Raw genomic sequence first — 14,561 nt, forward strand, 5'->3', positions numbered from 1 at the left:
ACAAGATAACCAAACCTTATCTATTTGTCATGCTCTTCTTGCTTTGCAAAACACCTTTACAGTTATCCTGTCATTGAGCTCTCTTTACCGATTTGAATCATAGGCATTATCACCATTTTAGAGATGAGAAAATTGTGTCAACACACGTGTTCCAAGAAACAGGCAAGAAGGCAGGAGTACTTGGACGTGAGCCCAGATCTCCCAACAAACTGAGTAGCACCTTCTCCACTACATTTCATGGCCTTCATTAAGGATTGGCTCCTAATATAAAATTGCATATAAGGGACACAACTTCCGGTGGAAGGGTATGATTGGAAGTGCTAGCTCTGGCACAAAACTGAAAGAAAAAATGTGTTTTCGCCATTCTCTCATTACTTACAGTTTAAAATATACTTCGTGAATTTTTAATATAAATGATGAACAAATACACTTCAGCCTTTTCCAAAAAGAAAATCTTTCTCTCAGCTCTTTAACTCTCACCTACCTATTTCCTTCCTTTTTTCCTAAAGCTCATAGAGGGCGCTAACAAAGTGCTACTCACTGGTTGAGCGAAGCTCCACTCAAAACACCCCTCACACTGCAACTAAAAGGCGCAGCGCCACCACCTCAGACTTCCTCCTCCTTTCCAAGGCAGGAGGCGTGGTCAATTTCCCTCATTCAAATAAAAAACCAGGAGATTTGCATGGGGAACGGCTGAGCCCGTGAGCCTATTGGCTGTTAGTACCATGGGCGTGGCCAATATTACGACCATGTAGCCCCGCCCACATAATTTGCATAACGGCCCGGCGCGTGCAAGGGAGAAGCGGGTTTGTTTTTGAATCTGCGGAGGCGGCGGCGGCAGCGGCGGCCCGGCGACTGAAGCGCGCGATACTGAAGCGGCCGCGTTGAGGACGGTTGCGCGGAACGGCTCTGTAGGAAGGAACTTGGTTCCCCCTCCCTCATCTCCCGCCCCGAAAGGTATATGTGACTCCTAGGGGCTGTTATAACCACATTTTCTTAAATTACTATTGTATTTATGAAGAATCAAGACCGCATTATGGCGGCTGCGGGAGTTGTGTGTGCGCCTGCGCGGTTGCGGAGCTGCGGGCGGGCGCTGCATGGGAGCACGTGATCTTGCGGGGTCGGGCTCTAGCTGCAGTTGTGCAGCTGGCGGGGCGGTGGCTGCGCAAGCGCAATATTCATTTTCAAGATCTAATGTTCTTGTTGGACGCCATTTGGGTTCTAGATTTAATTTTCCTCATTCTTGAGGAGTTTCATTTTCATATCCTCAAATTCCCACATTTTTCAAGGAAAACATTTCTCTTGTGTTTTACACTTATACTGACCTCAAACTCTATTTATATTTTTCCGATTCTCTGAGAAGCTGTGAACTTAATTTTCTGTAAAAATGATTGTCACTTGTGGTTCTCGATTATAATTTCACTTTTAGGGTATTGCTGGTTTCAAGTTTATATTTAGGGAGATAAAGATCAGCACCTAGTGGTGGTCTCTGGGGAAGTACATTTAATTGAACTGCATATTTGCAAATACATTTTTAACCGTATTTTTACCAGTTCTGTTATCAGGGAATGTTTGTAAAATAGAAACAATTTGAGTTTTGGAAATATGAGGGTGAAAGGGTATTGGAAAAATCAAATCTCAATCTAAGTTAACGAAGTCTTAATTTTATCAGTTTGTGTGCTTCTGATCCTACTTGCATTTGAGTTTTAGATTTTTTCAGTCTCTGAGCTCTTGGCCATAACTGCTTCAGTTTGGACATTTTTGTTACTCTGACTTTTAAAATTAAGTCTTTTTTTTAGCATTTTATTTGTTATGTGAAATAAAATTTGGTAAATTTTTCTTAAAGAATTCTGCAAAGAACTAACTAAACTGAGGCCTTTATGAGGAAATAAAGTTAACCATCAATGAAAAAAAATCAGTTGATTCTTTAAAAAAAGCCCATGTACATGTGTATGAGATACAGTTGTGTTTGATTTCTTAGTGTTCCTAGTTTTCATTTCTTAAAGAAGGTAGTTCTAAGTATGCTACTGATTTATTTTAGTTTACAATGGTTGTGTCACTATATTTAAATCTTATATAATACCCTTGGAATAAATGTTATACAATTTGATACAATTCTACTGTGCAAATTATTTCTTACTGGACTAACAACTTGTAACTGGTTTTCATAAACTTCACCTGTGGTTTGTGTGTACAGTAATTGGTTTCTTGGTTGGTTATATAACACTAAGTTTAAATCAGTCATCTGTCAAATGAAGAAGTGGCTAGTACTTTATAATGGTTGGTTAGGGACGTTTTTCTTGCCCAAGGCAAGTACCGTTAGCATTAAGTAGATGTTATTGAAAGGAATAGTTTTGGTTGGTGGGGTTTTTAAAAATGACGTCACATATGAGATAGAATGGAGTGATAGGAAAGATAATTCTTTTTTCTCAACAGAAAATTAGCCGTTCATATAATTCCTGGACCTCTGGACTCTTATATGCAGAAATATATTTAGAGGGCAGTTGTGTAATCTCTTCCCTTTTTATACTTCTGGGGTGGATTACCCAGCACACCCTTCCCCCACTTCCTGGGACATTATTTCAGATGTTAGAGTTGAAAGTATGTTGTATTGTCTATAACTGTATTTTTGTATGTGTACTTATGTACACATACATATTTAAGTTAAGAAAAGAACTTTGATCTTAGGGCATGGTACACTTTGCATTTCCAGAAAAGTGAAATATTTTGGTTTGTATATTTAAGCTTATGTTTTCATTTGAATGTACAAATGATTGCCTCTTAGGTTAATGCTGAAGATTGTAGTACTTGAAAACACTGAGGAACGTAATGTATAATGTAAATACTTCTTAGTAAGATAATTTTGCTGTTTGTTAGAAAGGCAAATACACTTCTATAAACTTAAAACTGAAGACCAATGAATTGTCTGACTGTCCACTATTTGTTAATTATTGTTCTTTCAATAACAAGGGTGTTTTGAAATTTTAGTTTGGTAGTTATGATACCACAAAATTTTGGCACGTATGCAACATATATAACATTAAGACTAGATTACTTATTGAACAAATACTAAGTTATTGGGGTCATTTAAAACCTTTTTAGTTTTGTAGATTTTAAATATCACAAAATGTATTTTAGACAAAAGGTTTGCTTAAGCCATAAGCCATTAAAATTGTCTTTTTTTCTTTATGATCTGAATATATGATACATATGTTTAAATACTTTTTTTTTTACTTATTATAGCACATTTGGAAAGTATTGAAAATTAGCAACATTTAGAAGTAAACACTAAATGTTTTGGTGTGTGTTTTTTTTCCCCCATGGTTGATCAATCAATAAATACGGATTGTTCAATAAATATTGATCAGTTTTTCATTTGGACCATAATTTCATTCCTATTCTTTTAATTCAGTGTCATATTGTGGACATTTTCCCATTTCCTTATTCTTTTAAAAATACTTTGATTTTTTTAATATATAATATTCTTTTGAAAATGTTTAATGGCTACATAATATTATGTTCTGAAAATATCCCAAATCATGAAATATTTTTTGAATGTTTTTAAGTGGTTACATAATATTGTTATCTCTAATAAGAATGTACTGTGACTTACTAAACATTTCCTTTATTGACCATTTGTTTGTTCCTTTTTTCTCTGTTATAAATAATGCTACAGTGAACATCCTTGCACAAGTCATGAACTGCATCTCATATTTCTTTGAAATTACTGCTTCAAAGGACTTTTAAAGTAATTTACACAATAAAAACTTAGTTTTTTTAAAAGCATTTTCCATACCACCATCAATTTGGTGGCTGAAAAATAGTAGCTCATTAGTTGTTTTTTTTTTCTGATAACTAGTGAAGTTGAACTTTTTAATGTTTATAAATGCAGTTTTCTCATTTTTGTGAATTAGCTGTTTGAGGCTTTTTAATGTATTTTTCTATGGTGGATGTTAATGTTTTTCCTATTGGCAACAGCTATTTATGTATCTAGCTCTTTTGCTATTCATCTCTTTGGCAGGTTTTTTTTGTTTTAGTTTATTACTATTAAAATTGCTTATGGTTTTATGTATTCAGAAGTTTTCCATTTTTACGTAGTCTAACGTACTGCTTTTTCTTTTTCTTATTTGTGATTTCTTCCAGGACTTCTTTGCCTAGAAAATATGACCTGTTGTGGGATGAACTAAATATTCACCTATTTTGCTTATTTTTTCTACATATTGTAATGATCTTAAAAAATATGGGTTTTAATCTGTATGGTGTTTATTTTGCCCTATTGTATGGAGATGGGTTGCTAGTTTCCAGTTTTTCCAAATACCTAGTTTTCTTAGAATTTTATTTTGGTGATCTCTTTTCTTACTGCTTTGAGTTGCTAATTTTGCTAAGTTACTAGGTTTGAGCTATAGTTCTGCTTCATTTACTAGGGATATTTAAATTGGAGTCCATTTGCCTCAGGAGTTCCTATAGATAGGCTTTAGAGGATTCCTCGATAGATCGTTCCATGGATTCCTTGATGTATACAACTTTATGTGAGTGTGCATATGTGCATTTTTCTGTGGAAAGAGTTACAGTTTTCATCAGCTTTTGACAGGAATCATGTAATATAAAATCTAAAAGCAGGTTAAGAAGCACTGTCTGGGCCTTATTATATAGCAGTACTGTATTGTTTCATTTGCTGTAGTGCTGTAGACTATATAAATATGTGGAGGGGCAATACTCATAATTCCTTTTCAGTTTTCTTAGCTGGTCTTCCCTGCTTTTGCAGATGAAATTTAGATTCATTTGGTTAAATTTTTTAAAAGCCAGTTATTTGAAGTTTTGTTTAGAATTGCATTAAACCTAAATTGGGATGAGTTTACATCTTTACACTGTTCGATTTTTTTACTCATGACTAGAATACACTTCCTGCAGATTCCACAAAATCTCCTTTTTTAAAGAACACTGGGAAAATTTGTGGTATCTGTTACTTTTCATGAAGGTGTTATTTTACTTGTTTCCTAGTGCTGATATAATGTTAATAGGGATGAGTTGTTAGAGGATATAGGACTGCATTTCTATTTTTAATCTGCCTTAGGACATGGTGATATGAAAATAGTGCAAGTATGAACTTAGAAGTGGGAAAATAGGTTGGCAAGTTAAAGAGTTCTACAACATTTGAAACCAAAATTTTTCTTTAACATAGTCTTTTTTTTTTTTAATAGAGGAATGTTGAAAAATTACTCATTTTTCTGGCCAGGATGGAGCCTAATCATATTTTTATTTTTAGTCTCTTTGGTAACTGTAAGTTATTCTCTCATAAGGATGTTTTCCTAATTACTAGTATAAATTCATTGTCCATTAAATCTGTTCTTTGTACTGATTGGTTTCATGAAAATAAATCTAGGAAATAGGCAGAAATCAATTGTTAGGATATTATTGGCTCTTATCAAACTTTTTAAATGAAAAATTCCCATATTTGGGTCTTTTCCAAGCAAAGCCATTTACAGAAATTTGCATATTTTACTTTTTTAATGAGATCTTTGCTCTTACTTGAAAACTTTTTCTAGTTCTGACAAAGTATGATACTTGGTTTTTTAGACTATAATAGGAAGAGCAAAATAGGGACAGGAGAAGTGTTACTAGAGAAACATATAGATAGGAACAATAAGTGATGGCTAGCATCTTGATAGTGAAGAGGGGTCAGGTTTCAAGTGTTAGAAGCAAGAATTTAAAAAGTTATTTATTTTTTTTAGATTTTATTTATTTGACATAGAGAGACACAGGGAGAGAGGGAACACAAGCAGGGGGAGTGGGAGAGGGAGAAGCAGGCTTCCCTTGGAGCAGGGAGCCCGATGTGGGGCTCGATCCCAGGACCCTGGGATCATGACCTGAGCTGAAGGCAGACGCTTAACGACTGAGCCACCCAGGTGCCCCGAAAAACTTAGTTTTGAGGTCATTTAGTTTGGGAATTAGTATTCAGAGAGCTGAATTAGCCTTTGTAACATGTTCATTATGGTAATTGATGATCTTATTAAGGATTTTGGATCATAGAGAATGTTTAACTTGTTCAGGAAGGCAAAGAACTGTATGACTTAGTTTAGAAAGGCTTCTACTGTAATTTTTAAGATTCATACATGGGCATATGTACTTTCTCAAGGGAGTCACATGTGGGGTGTATTATGGGTAAAAATTAGGTGACGTTTTAACATAATGTAAATGGTAGAGTACAAAAAATCATCAAGTAGCTCTGGGAAGCCATAGTCCCTGTAAGTTCCTAGGGTATCTAGAAATTACCCATCCATTAGTGGAGCTTCTCTTTTGAAATTCTTGCCCATTTGACCTCATTATGTTCTTTACAGAGCACAGAACTTTAAAAGTGATTTTGCAGTGTTCTTTCTCAGATTGTCTTGAAATCTAAAAAATAAGTCAGTGGTTTATCCAGTCATTTTAGCTTGTTTAAAACAGAAATGTGAATTCTAAAAAATTAAACTTTGTTTATATATCCTTCAAGTTATATGGTTTGTATTAGAGATAGAGAGTATGAGTGCTGGGCAGCATTTTCATTTTTTTAATGCCTGCAAAATGAGAAGGCCAGGGCACCAGTGCTTGTTTGTACAATGTGAATGTCTTCAGTTTTGAATTTTGATCATTTGCATTTTTGAGTCTTAAAGAGAATGACTCAGGCATCTCTTGGCCACTTCCCAAAAATGTGATAGGCCTAAGGGTACAGTTGACAGTACTTTCCTCAGAGACTTTCTGGTTGGACCTATGTAAATGTGAAAGTCTGAGAAATGAAGATGACCTATTTATCATGAAAAATACTCATTTATTCATGTCTATGGTTTTTCATTGCTCAGAATATTATAAAAATATTTTGTCATTTTGTATCTAATAACTAGGAATAACTAGCTGTATACCCTTTAATTTGGGAGGGAGGGCCCCTTTGTATGATGTGAGGTATTGTCATAATGTCTTACTGTACAGTTCTTTGTCCCTTTCTTTGTTGTTTGTATAGCCCTGTGCTACTTTGGGGAATTATTGTCTTGGTGGGTGGGTACCTAGGAATTATGTGTCCAGTACTCTATGGCACTTTTACATTCTAATGAGAATTTGACTTCAATGTTAGGGTAGTGATTCTCCAAACTGAAAGAGCTATTAAAGGATTTCTCCTTGAGTCAGTAATTGTCAAAGATAATGCCTTCTGGTTTGTAAAAAGGTAAACCTAGAAGGTGAGAATAGAATCTGCCATTTTGAGAACCAGGAGAAAGTTTGGTAAAACGGTGAATGATGTGACTGCTTCAGCTCATTCTCAACTAAGGCTTTGGAGTTTGGTAGGAATGTATCTGCCCTGTTACCCTTATTAGATTAAGTGATTTAAAAGGAAGAAGTAGTGAAAAATATGGAAGAGGAAAGAGACTATCTTTGAAATTTTCTCTTATTTCCTATTAGGTGTTAAATGTCAGGAGCTAATTGGATTAGAATAAAGGCTGAACTGCTCTGTGAGACTATTACCATGGTTTAAGGATGATAAATGTTTATTTCTCTCCTGTAACAATACAGAAAAAGACTGTTTAGGGTTTAAGGTGGTTTTGACTTAACATATGGTTCCAGGTTGAACATGGCTACTCCACAGTTTAACCAACCAGGGGCAAGAGAAAAAGGGCAGTGGGAGTATACAGCTCATTCTTTTGAGAACATGATCTGGAAATGGCACGTATCACTTTGACTCACGTTTTATGGGTGAGAACTTAGTCATTGGAACATACTTAGTTGGGAAAGGAAGATTTGGGTTGATGTAGTATCTAGGTGGGCAACCATGTGCTCAGCTAAAATTAAGGAATTTTATAAACCGAAAGAAATGGGTGTTAGGGAACAATTAGCCCTTTCTGCTATAAAAGTAAAGTGGAGAAGTAGTCTCTCAAAGTAATTCATAATTTGATACTGAAAACTCGTTTTTTGTTTTAAGAGTTATAGTTAAAATTCTATGTCTTCCTTGGTTTCTTCCCCTTTTTTTTTTTTTTTTTTTTTGAGAGAGAGGCAGAGGGCAAGGGAGAGCAAGAATCCTAAGCAGGCTCCCTGCCCAGTGTGGAGCCCAATGTGGGGCTTGATCTCATGACACTGAGATCATGACCTGAGCTAAAATCAAGAGTCAGACACTTAACTGACTGAGCCACCCACGCACCCCTCAATATCTTCCTTTGAAGTGGAATTTTGAGAGCTTTGTATTTATGATTTGTGGTTGAGATTCTAGTTATTATATTTACCTTATTTGGTGGAATACTTCCCCTTTCTGCTTGCCTTTACAAACATATTAAAGTCATGTTTAGCTTTGCAAGATTGGAATTTTAATTTAATATTAAAATTTCACTGTAATATTTTTGTTATTTATTCAGTTTAATGTTTTTAAACTTTGCCAGTTAACTTGCTTATTTTAAAATGATGAAAGATTGTGGGTAAGACTGTGGGGTAATGACAATTGTGAATGACAGTTGTTTGAACTACTTGTTTTAGTCTCAAAGCTGAGTCTATATTTTTAAATTTTTTTATTTTTTTATTTTTTTAAAGATTTTATTTATTTATTTATTTGAGAGAGTGAGAATGAGCGATGGAGAGAGAGCACATGAGGGGGGGGAGGGTCAGAGGGAGAAGCAGACTCCCTGCTGAGCAGGGAGCCTGATGCGGGACTTGATCGCGGGACTCCAGGATCATGACCTGAGCTGAAGGCAGTCGCTTAACCAATTGAGCCACCCAGGCGCCCTAAATTTTTTTTTATTTTTAAGTAATTTCTACACCCAACTTGAGGCTCAAACTCATGATCCAGAGACCAAGAGTTGCATTCTCCACTGACTGAGCCAGCCGGGTGCCCTGAAGTTATGTTTTTATCATCTTTTCCAGATCCTATTTTTTTTGTATATGTGAAATATACAGTTTGGAGATAGAAAATGTGATTTTTGAGGACCTTGTAACGTACACAGGTAAAAAGATCGTGGTTGTAAATTCTTTGCATATAGGTAAAACTTACTTGATTAATATGTAATTAAAAGCAGCTTTCTATGTAAGTAAAAAAAACAGTATTCATGTAAGGCACAGAAAGTGAAACTGTAATAGGGGGAGATCAAGGAAATCTTAGGGGAATTGTATTTTAAGGGATGAATTAGAAGGATATTCTCAGTGAAGGAAATAAATAGGGTGTTCAGAGTATCAGAAATGAGAAAGAAGGTAGTGTGTTAGAACTCTGAATAACTCCCTGGTATGTGACATAAGATCCTTGATTTTTGTAAGAGTCACTGCTGCCATGGTGCCTACATAATATAACTTATAAAGGATGTTGTTATTCTTAGCTGGAAGTTATCTTTTTTTTTTTTTTTACCTCCTATCTCACTTAAAGGCATTCATTCCTTTCTATTTCTATGTTTATAATTGTGTAGTGCTTCATAAACTTTCTGCAGTTAGGAATTATATCTCATTGATGTGTCTGGCAAATGTCACATTTTAAAGAAAAACCCCATCTAATTTGGAATGATAAGGCCACTATTACAAGTATAAGATTGCTTTCCAGATTGCCTTCCTTACTATTCAATAAATATTTGCTTATTGAAAGACTAGAACCTTTTTGTTTTAGGTGGAGGTGCAAGAAAGGGAAGTAAGATATGTTAGTTCCTTTTTTTTATTTAACTCATGATTATCCACAGATGTCAGACTTTTTAAAAAAAATAATTAAATACATAATTTACTTAAGCACCCACTGGATAAATTGTCATAAGATTTGACAGGCACTTTGCATATGAAAAATTACAAATTGTGAGTCAAGTTTTAGAAAAAATTCTTCCATTCATTCACTAAAAAATAGAAGAAAACAAGGAAACACCATTGCTGATTACCTATTATTATTTTCTAAGATATAACTCTGAAGGACATAATGTATGCAACTTAATAAGGATTTGATGAAAAGATGGAATGACATAATTATTTTGTGTTTTAAGTTTGTGTAGTTCTTTCCTTTCCTGCCAAACTTAAGTGATTTAAAAGTTGGAAGATAGCAAAAATGAAGAAAGAAAAACGCAGAGAATTTTCCTGAAATCAGTAATATGGTGAGGTGGAAAGAATAGTAATTTTATATTGGGATCAGGGCATTTAGAATCTCCCAGCTGTATTAATATAAAATGGTGGTACCACCTACCTGGTAGGGTGGTTGTGAGGGTTAAATGAAATTAGATATAAAAAATGGTTAGCAATTTTTCTTGGCACATTTTTCTTCTCTGTCTTCAGTCAATTGATGAATCAATTAGTCAGGCATGAATATTTAAGAGGCAGCTAGGTGCAGCTATAGAGAGCCCTTTAATGCAGGAGATTTATAGAAGATGACAATTCTTGATTACTGGAGCTAGAATTAAAATGTTAAAAAAAGTAATTTAGAAAAGTAGTTTTATGATACCACTCACTAGTAGGGAAAAATAAGCATTTAAAGAAGTAGTGTATTTGCAAAGGTGAAGGAGTCTAGAGTTAGGACTGTTTTATCTTAGAAGGTATTTAACAAAAGCCCTGTGAAGTTGCTAAATTTACTAAGTTTACAGTAAGCTTCTTCATGGTAAAGAAGCAGCCATTTTGTCACATTAATTATTTATCTTCAAAGTTTGTCAATTTTTTTCAGATAATCATTATTGCCAAAGTTAGAGATGAAATCATTTATTCTGGGGATTAGATCCACATATGCTTTTTTTTTTTTTTTAATTTCAGTGTGCAAAGTGCTCCCTCCCCCTTTATTTACAGGTATGGAACTTGCTGGACATGCTCACTCAAAGTTGGGGCAAAACAAAGTGTCAGTTTTCTTCCATAACCATTCCTGTGGCCAGCCTCCTGCCCCTTAAGACACAAATTTGACCACATAAGTTTGTTTAATGATCTTATTCTTTATTTTTTTTTCTTGATACTTTATTTACACAGGTCTAACGAGAAGTTGTTTAATACCAAAAGACTTCCTTATTGTCTGGTTAGCAAAACTACATACATTTGACATGAGGTTTAAGAGTTAACTTCTGTCTAGATGTTTTGTAAAGTGTAATAACTTATCTGCTTGATTATAAGATCAGGAACCAAGAGCCGTCTAATTCATCTCAATGAGTTTTCATCTGCAGTACTTAAAACTAGGGTCTTATGGTTGAGATTTCCATATTTGTCAATATCATTGTCAGTTGGGAAGTGATATTCTTTATTCCTATTAAACCTGGGAATCTATAAATTAAAGAAGACCTACTAAATTAGGTTCTGGGAGGACTTACCACGCATCATTTCTACATTTGAAGTGCAGTCATTTCTACATTTGAGGAGCAGTCCTTTTTCCCTATCATACCTAATTATAAGCTTTCTCTTTTTAAATGTCACATTTCTCTTGTAGTTATGGTTACCAATTTGATTTGTCCAATTTTATCCTGATAGGAAGGAAAACATTCTTACTGGAACTACGTAAACTGCTTTATAAAAAAGTAAAAAGATTCAGTTTAGATAAGGCCAATCGATATATTCAGTATTTTTATACAGAATTGCTCTTTAATTGTTCTGGTGGCTTCTTATAACCCATATTAAGATCTTTCACAGGTTAGTTTTTCCCCTGGAATTCTGAGGATATTGGATCAAGATATTATTTAAATTATTATTTATACAAAGTATGTTTTAAATTGAAGGTTAAAGATAGATTAAGAAGAGTTTTCCCTATATAACCATTAAAAATATTACACATAGTTAAATCAGTTCATTTAGTCCTAGGTAATTCCTGTTTTACTCAATTAGGGTTAAGTAATCTACTTACACAAAGTTGTCTGCACTGGATCAACAGAATCATGGAAATCCTGACCCATTCTCTTGATATAGTTATGACAGATGTTGATTCATGAAGGTAATGTCAACTTTACACCAGGAGGCCTGTATCCTGTTGTCTCTTCTACATAATGGTAATAGTTAAGATGATTTAGTATGGTCCTTTACTAGGGATCTTTTGATGTTTATTTAGTAGACAAACCTCCCTCAGGTACAGTGGCAGCAAGGATCTTGACTCATTTTTGTTTGAGTTTCATTGCTACAGTTGGCCTAGTTGCCCTCTACATGTGGACACTGCTGTGATCAGAATTATATTTACCATGTAGGGAATTCCTTTATTCTTTGTGTAGCACCTTTGTTTTCCATGTATCATGTCTTCTTATTGGTTTATTCTGTTATTAGGGGAAGGAGACCCTATTGTCTAGTAACTTTTTGAGAAAGAGTAAATGGGAAGTATATTCTTTGAAACCAGGAGTTTGTGAACATTGTCACTATATTTTTAGATACTTGATTGATAATTTGGCTAGGTATAGAAATCTAGGTTGGAAAATATTTTTCTTCAGAATTTTAAAGGCACTGTTTCATTATCTTTTTGCTTCTATTACTGCTGATAAATCTGAAGCCATTCTTATTTCTGATTTTCCCTGCACTGGAAGCTGTTAATCTGTTAATAGTCTTTAGTGTTTTGCAATTTCACTGTAATTTTTTGATGTGGATCTGTTTATCATTGTTTGCTGGCATTCATCAGGCCCTTTCAGTTTGGCAACTCTTGTTTTTCAGTCTTGGAACTTTTTCTTACATGATTTCATTGGTGATACCTTTCTTCTGCCATTCTGTCATTCCAATGTGAATTATTGGAGGGGTACTCCACTTTTCTTAGATTTTATTTCCCTCTTACTTACAATTTTGTATTTTTGTTCAGTTAGATTTCTTGAACTTTATCATCCAGTTCTTCTATTGAGTTCTTCATTTTTGCTATCATGTTCATCATTTCTACTTTTTGGTCCTTGCCTGTAGTATTCTACTTTTTTTTTTCTTTTAAGTAAACTCTATGCCCAATGTGGGTCTAGAATCATGACCCTGAGATCAAGTTTCATCCTTTACTGACTGAGCCAGCCAGGTGCTGCTAATATTCTATTCTTTTTTAAAGGAATTTATTTATTTGACAGAGAGAGACAGCAAGAGAGGGAACACAAGCAGGGGGAGTGGGGGGGTGTAGGCTTCCTGCAGAGCAGGGAGCCCGATGCAGGGCTCGATCCCAGGACTCTGGAATCATGACCTGAGCCAAAGGTAGATGCTTAATGACTGAGCCACCCAGGCACCCCAACTAATATTCTATTCTTGACACATGACTGCAACATCTTTTCTTATCTGTGGATATTAACTTTTTTTGAAGTTTTTTTCTTGCATAGTTTTTGTGTTTTTTTGTTTTTGTTTTGGCTTGTTTTTGATCTCTATCTTCCATGTTAGACTTTAATCAGGTGCCTTTTTCTTCCTTGCCTGACTATATTATATGTTGTGGAAGATTAAAAATTTATTAGAGGGGCACCTAGGTGGCTCAGTTAGTTAAGCGTCTCTCTCTTTTTTTTTAAAAAATTTTATTTATTTATTCATGAAAGACAGAGAGAGAGAGGCAGAGGGAGAAGCAGGCTCCCAAGGAGCAGGGAGCCTGATGCGGGACTCGATCCCAGGACCCTGGGATCATGACCTGAGCCAAAGGCAGACGCTTAACCATCTGAGCCACCCAGGCGCCCAAGCGTCTGACTCTTGATTTCAGCTCAGGTCATGATCTCAAGGTCATGAGATTGAGCCCCACATGGGGGTATGTGCTGGGTATGGGGCCTGCTTAAGATTCTCTCCCTCTCCCCCTCCGCCAGAACACCCCCCCCCCCGGCTTGTGCACATTCTCTCTTAAAAATTTTTTTTAAAAAGTTGATTAGAGGGTTCCCTGGGTGGCTCAGTTGGTTAAGCATCTGCCTTCAGCTCAGGTCATGATCCTGGGATCAAGTCCCGCATCGGGCTTCTTGCTCAGTGCGGAGCCTGCTTCTCCCTCTGCCTGCCTCTCCCCCTGCCTGCCTCTCCCCCTGCTTGTGCACGTGTGTGAGCATGCTCTCTCTGACAAATAAAATCTTTAAAAAATTTTGAAAAAAAGATTTGATTAGAATATTTACATTTGTCAGCTTTTAACTTCTCTTTGGCTTATCTGGGTGGGCAGTTTTTTGAGAGCTCCCAAGACCTTAAGATCTTGGGTCTTGTGCTTTTTAGATTCCCCCAGAGAATAGTTTTCCATTATCTTGAGTGATAGTAAAGCAAAGTTTATTGAGTGACAGTACAAAGCTCGCAAAGAGAGAGGACCAGAGAGCATTGCCCTAGTTTTCCATTTTCATACATGGGGAATAAAGATCTGATTGCCAGCATTCTGGAAGATTAATGGAAGAAGACGACTAGGGGGCCTCTGCAGTAAGCACTCAATCTGTCTCTTTTTGGTATGCTACTCTGATTTTTAACTGTGGATGTTGTCTTCATATTTTTGCTAGGATTGGGGAGAGGAGGTATTCAGTGGAATGTGGTGAGGATATCTAGTGTATCTTATTGATTCACAAAATGCTTTCACTAGTATTCCCTTTTTTAGTTACACCATCCTACTATTTGCTCCCTTCACCTCAGTTGGCCTAGTTCTTTTAGTTGCTATGTCTTTTGAAGTTGCTGTCATGTAACTTAAATTGGTTCTTGTCCCCAGTGAAGCATGGAATATGATATTTGGGGAA

General features: G+C 35.5%; 1 protein-coding gene across 1 annotated transcript in view; it reads left to right on the plus strand.

Annotated features, from left to right (window-relative positions):
• The first annotated feature begins 802 nt into the window (after positions 1–802).
• The window catches only part of ATF7IP (activating transcription factor 7 interacting protein), a 123,781-nt gene continuing 110,022 nt past the window's right edge, over positions 803–14,561 (plus strand). The window contains exon 1 of the mRNA XM_028119683.2: positions 803–957. The gene's annotated coding sequence lies outside the window, so the exon portion shown is untranslated. The remainder of the gene's footprint in view (positions 958–14,561) is intronic.

This window comes from Eumetopias jubatus, unplaced genomic scaffold, assembly GCF_037043125.1.
Source record: "Eumetopias jubatus isolate StellerSeaLion01/CBP00866 unplaced genomic scaffold, mEumJub1_p1.0 scaffold_8, whole genome shotgun sequence".
Lineage (NCBI taxonomy): Eukaryota > Metazoa > Chordata > Mammalia > Carnivora > Otariidae > Eumetopias > Eumetopias jubatus.